The sequence below is a fragment of the Bidens hawaiensis genome, unplaced genomic scaffold, assembly GCF_021521415.1.
Source record: "Bidens hawaiensis isolate Kalapana, Puna unplaced genomic scaffold, B.hawaiensis_p1.1 tig00030603_1, whole genome shotgun sequence".
NCBI lineage: Eukaryota > Viridiplantae > Streptophyta > Magnoliopsida > Asterales > Asteraceae > Bidens > Bidens hawaiensis.
The window spans coordinates 6687-13118 of NW_027495117.1; the positions used below are offsets into that span (position 1 = coordinate 6687).

Genomic DNA, 6432 nt, shown 5'->3' on the forward strand with positions numbered 1-6432 from the left:
TTATTTTTTGTTAGGTTTAACGATTCCGTCACAAAGTGCTTAACCTTTTTATGTAATATTTCGGGCATCGTCAATGTCCTTTCAATAATGTGTGAGTTTACATAAAAGTTTTTGTTTTTTTTTTAAACAAACTTTTGAAAATGTTAACTTTTTTATAATTTAACTTGTGAAATTTGTATATCTTTTTAACGTTTTTGTTGCGGCACGCAACTCATGAAATGCTCGTTGTTTATTAAAAACCATTTATTTGATTTTAAGTTTCTAAATAGTCATGTTTAGAATTCATGAAGTAAGCAAAGTCGATTTAATTTCTAGTTTAGAATTCATGAAGTAAGCAAAGTCGATTTAATTTCTAAATAGTTACAATTTAAGTGTTGTAATTTGACTTAACAATAATGAGATTCACAATTAACAATAATTGATAATTATTATGATTTGAATTGGTAAGACACAAACGTTATTCCAATGCTGGAGATGGTCATATACTCGTCTCCCCGTTGTCACTCCCACAACCCAATACAAACGGCGTCAACACACACAAACCTTTTCACATACAAACCCAATCACACATACACACCTTCACCTTCACCTTCACCTTCACCTTCACCACCATGATACTTCCATGGCTCACTCCATCTTCTCTCTAACCCCTCTTTCTTCTTCTCATTCACTCTTCCAACTCCTCACTTCCAACTGTTTCAATCTCCCACATCAACAACCAAACCTTAATATGCGCCTTAACCAAGTCACAAACAGAACTGCAACCTCAACTCAACTGCACACCAAATATAAATATATTTCCATATGCCAACCAAATCAACTTCCCGTTAATCGGAATCGTAGGCGGGTCTAACTTCCTCTGCGGGTTAGCAACAGATTCCGTTCTGGTGTGCTGGAGGTTCCAGGCAAACGGAACCGTCGTTTTTAAAACGGATTTACCATGGTTCGCCCCTTATAGAGATTGACTCCGGTGATTCCCATATTTGTGGGATTGTTGGCGCCAGTGGTCAGTTACTCTGCTGGCAATGGGACCGCTTTAATGATGATATCGTTCTTAACCGAACCCGGTTCACCTCTGGTGTTTCAGTTGGGGATAATTATGTGTGCGGTTTGAATAACACAGGACGAATAATATGCTCAGGAAGTAATGACTTCAACGTTTCTAGTAACGGAAGTCACAATGCTATCTCCGCGGGTAGTACCCGTCTTTGTGCTGTGAATTCGAGTAACGGCTTGGATTGTTGGGGCGACCGGATGGTTTGGAAACCGGATGGACTGTTTAAATCGGTTTCCGTTGGAGATAACCGGTTTTGTGCGATTCGGGTGAACGGAACTGTGATTTGTTGGGGTGAAACCGGTTTCCGGTTGCCTGAATATTTAGAGGAGGTTGGGTTCGAGGCATTGCAGGTGAACCGCGGTGTTTTTTGCGGGATTTCGACTTCGAATTATTCTGTTTATTGCTGGGGAGATGAGGCTGTGAATTCGGTTGTGTTTGCAAATGTAGTCCCGGTTTATGTACGACTTCTTGTACTTGTGGCCCAATTGGGAACTATGCGCCATTTTGCGCCGACGGGTTGATGATTTGTGAGTCGTGTGTTTACGATCAACCTCCGCCCCCACCGGTAATAGTACAACCGCCGCCACGAAATGGTGGTTGGAGTGATAAAATGGTGGCTTTCGTGGTGGTCGGGTCAGCAGGTTCGTTATCGTTTATGCTAGTTATCGGATTTCTAATCATCCGATTCAGTAAATCGAGTGATGATAGTCGAGTTCATGATTCGGGCCCGATGGAAGACGACCAAATCGCTTCACAAGTTCAAGCCGCGAATCGTGTGCTTGTTAAGAAACTAAGTCATTTGATCAGTATGGGAAATGGGGGTCATTTGGAAGAATTCACATTACAAACGATTATTAGCGCGACCAGTAACTTCTCACACGATCACCGAATAGGGATTGGGAGTTTCGGGTCGGTTTACCACGGGTTACTACCCGATGGTCGAAAAGTAGCGGTTAAACGGGCCGAATTAACGAGCTCGTCGTCGTATCCTGGGGGTATGCACAAACGACAGGAAGACACAAACGAAGCATTTGTAAACGAGCTCGAGTTTTTATCTCGGGTTAATCATAAAAACTTGGTCCGGTTACTAGGGTTTTGCGAAGAAGAAACCGAACTCGTTTTAGTATACGAGTTCATGGAAAACGGGAGCCTTCATAGCCATTTACATAGTTTATATAGCTCGTACGTAATGTCATGGCCCGCACGGCTCAAAATCGCTCTAGATGCGGCCCGTGGGCTTGAGTACCTTCATGTCTACGCTGATCCACCGATCATTCACCGTGACATTAAGTCATCAAACATATTGCTTGATGACGAATGGACGGGTAAGGTATCGGATTTCGGGTTATCCTTGTTGGGCCCACCGGACAACATGTCACACCTGTCAATACATGCTGCAGGCACGGTCGGTTACATGGACCCTGCGTATTATAAGTTTGAGCAGTTGACAGCTAAAAGTGACGTTTACAGTTTTGGAGTTCTTTTACTGGAAATGTTATCAGGGCATCGTGCGATTCATAAAACAGAAACTGGTGAGAGAAGGAATGTGGTTGACTCGGCTGCACCATACATTTTTCGCGATGAGATACACAGGATTTTGGACCCTAAAGTCCCTCCACCAACACCTTTTGAAATCGAAGCTGTACAATATGTTGGATATTTAGCCGTTGATTGTGTGGCGTTGGAGGGACAAGATCGGCCGACTATGAGTGAGGTTGTTATGCGCTTAGAGAGGGCGTTATCGGCTTGTTTGACGATCCCGTCGTTCTCTCATAGCTCGAATGGTTCGATATCATCAGTTTAAGTAAGATTATGAAAGCAAGTATTGCTTAGTATAGAAGGTTTTTGCATTCTTCATCATAAGATTATTTGTATATTGTTTTTAAAAATATTCATTTTTTATGAGTTCATTTTAATGATTAATTTGTTTTGACGGGTCAAATTGTAAAAAAAGTATTCAACAATGACCGTTTCATGTTATTATGGACATGTTATCATTGGTAATATAAAAGGAAAATAAGATTATGTTGATGTTATGAAATTGAATAATCCAAATGAGGATTCAAACAAATGAACAATATATCACTGTGAGTTCAACAGAAGTTATAAAATGTTTGGACATCAATCGTTTTATCTACGTAGCATTAGGATCGTACATATTAGAATTTATAATAAGGCCAAATTATATATGGTCGTGAAATATTTAAAAATATGCATATAATGTATACGTATGTGTACCGTATAAATTTGTTAAATATGGACTGATATGATATTTGATATCATATACTAAGTATTCATTACTATATTGTACATAACTGCGTATTTGTATGATATTTTATTTTTTTTGACAATGGTATTATTAAAGTATTAAACAAATAATTGATATGGATCTTAACGTCAAATGTGGGGTTACATTCAATCATACATGTCAAAACACGTTCTATATTAAAGTGCCTCCAAACCCCATACAACCAAATCATTTATAAAAACATGAATTATATAACTAAAGTAGTATGCTATTATGATAAAAAAAAAAAACTTTGATAGGATACTTAAATGTATGATATCGTATTTTATATAAATTTCTTTGATATCATTATAAATATGGTTAAATGTCCAAACTAAAGAAATAAATAGTATGAATATCGAAGTCAAATGAGGGTGACATGTAACATAATATGTTACATTTTTATCGAAATAAAATCTCTAAATTGGTTCGTTGATTTCAAAAACATTTGGTCAATAGAATTAACATATACATTCGTGTTCTTAGTTTTATGAATTATATGAGTATCTGACTGATCAAAGTACTCCCTCCAATTAGAAAGTGTTTGCACAATTTGAAAGTTGACCGGTCAATCCAGTCAGTTAAACCAAAAAACCATTAGTCCTATGAGGTTAATTGATCAAGAGATAATAGAGTAATACACTTGGTATAAAGACGAACCGGTCAAAGACTCAAAGCCGGTAAAAATACATAAATGTTAGCCAGTCGGTTTTTAAATTGTTTTAATAAACAAGAATTTGTGTGCTGTATTAGCGTACTATTAATGTGTTATTTATTATCTTCTTTATTTTAAAATTTTAAAAATCATGCAACTTCGAAAGAGTCATGTGGTGTAGGTTCGGTTAGGTGTATAGAAGGTGCATAAAAGTCAAATATATGAATTGTGGATTTGGAAGATCAACCATAGAAGTCAAGGGAAAGAAGAAAGTCAAATAATCTGAAATTAGGAGTTGAAATGTAGAAGAAGCTCATGGTTTCTAGAACTTGTTTAAAAGGTGCAAAGCAGATGAATGTTATAAGTTTGATAACATTGAAATGAGTCTTATAAGTTGGTTATTCACAGCACTTATAAAAATGTCTATTTCATAACATAAAATAAATTTAGTAAAGGAAACTTAAAATTTATAAAAATCTGTATAAATGTTAAAACTTTATAAAACTACCATGGCTAATATACAAACATTAATGAAGTCGCATGAAAAATTACTGTTGAATGCGTCTTAGGGGAGTCCACCAAAATCCTTCTAGAGACGGTTTGTTACTAGACGGGTTCACCTTAGGTGACATGACATGAGACAAGAAGAATGTTAGAAATTATCACTAATAGAAAAAGAAAAGTCACCATCAATCCACTAGGAGAGGTACCCATAAGATATTCTTTCAATTTATACTATAAACTTGTATTACCCGGCGAGTTGTGTCGAGACAGTTTGGTAAAAAACGGACTACGATAAACCCAATCGTCGCCGGTCTCATGCATTGAGGCGATGAGTCGACGTGAATTTGGACATTATCGGTTACACTCGTTACAATATAGACACTATTGGTAAAACCTGAGCGTTAATTAACACCCCCCCCCCCCAAAAAAAATCGTCAAAGTAACTTATAAAAATATTAACATGTAAACAAATAAACTATTTGACGTTTATTTGGTCTGTAAAATCGAGCCGTGGTAAAACACAAGCGTTGTGGATTCCGGACATTGAGGCGGTAACTAGACATGAGTTCGGTCGGTTTCGTTTACTGTTGTTATGGTACCGGAGCTAAAATCGGAAAAAAATAATATAAAAATCGAGGTGGACAATGGGTGACGTCGGTTGGTAAACTCCGGCATGGTAAATCCCGGAGCTTTGTCGGTCCTGTGCGTTGAGGTTGTGAGTCTACAAAAATTCGGTCAGTTTCTGTTATGTTTGTTATAACATCGGAATTGAAAAACAAACAAAATAACAACGACCAATATGGTGCCGCCAAGTGACCCAGTCACCACTTAGCGGCACCAAAGTTGAAATTTGTTTATATACAATAATACCGTGTGTATTAGAAGGATTGGCGTTATGCAATAGTGAATAGAGATATGTTACTTGATATATGTAAGATCATTGTGTATCCATACATTCTTAGTACAGAATCAATCCTTCATTTTGTGATCATCATCTTGTCGAGTTTAGCTAACACTTCAGTTAAATAGATACAAATGTGTTAAATGTAAAAATTCATAAAATTGATATGAATGTATATATATCATTGAAACATGAAACAACCTTGTTGAAGATGTTATATTTTATTACCACATAAGCTAAAAACAGCATCTATATGTCTACGTTATAGGTATGCAATGTTTTTAACACATCAATCTAACTATACTATTAAAGCAATAGATTTTAAGTCCATTTCTCTCTTTTTATTGGTTGATTTTCATACTTTCCATGTATATCAATGGTTTCTCTAATTTTCATTTTAATAAAATATATCAATAATATATTAAAATAAGATTCATCAATGCTGTTAAAGTATTATCTTTCATTTTTCATTTAATGTTTACTTATCATTTTGAATATTCTAATTTTGAATATTTTATTATTTTTGGTTGATTTCATTCACCACCTTTGTTAATATTTTAGATAATATATAATATATAATTGACAGAATTACAAATTTTGTCCTTTAAAAAAAGCCAAATTACGGTTCGTGTCCTTTTCTAAGTTTCCTTGCAGGCGGTGTACTTTAAACTTTTTTTTCTTACAAGTTTTGTCCTTTACGCTAACTGGGTTAGAAAAAGTCAGTTAAATGCCCTCACGTGAGACGCATGTGAGGGCATTTTTGTCTTTTCGTCTACCCTGCAACTTCTTCTTCCTCTTTCTTCTTCTTCATTTTGCAGACCCTCCTTTCTCTCTTATTTCTCTCTCTACGCCACCACCATCACCATACCACAACCACTCCGTCCATGGATATCCTCAAACACCATCACCACCGCCACCACAGCTCCAGCTCCGACCACTCCTATGACGCAGACCACTATCAATCCCTTGTTCAGTCATCATCTCAACAGCACTTCTATTTGGACCAAGACAATAATAATGCCTTTGCC

At 36.5% G+C, this 6432-nt stretch overlaps 1 pseudogene; it reads left to right on the forward strand.

Moving 5' to 3' along the window:
- The first annotated feature begins 622 nt into the window (after positions 1-622).
- On the forward strand, positions 623-3062 carry LOC143580802 (serine/threonine-protein kinase-like protein CCR4; annotated as a pseudogene).
- The last annotated feature ends 3370 nt before the right edge of the window (positions 3063-6432 follow it).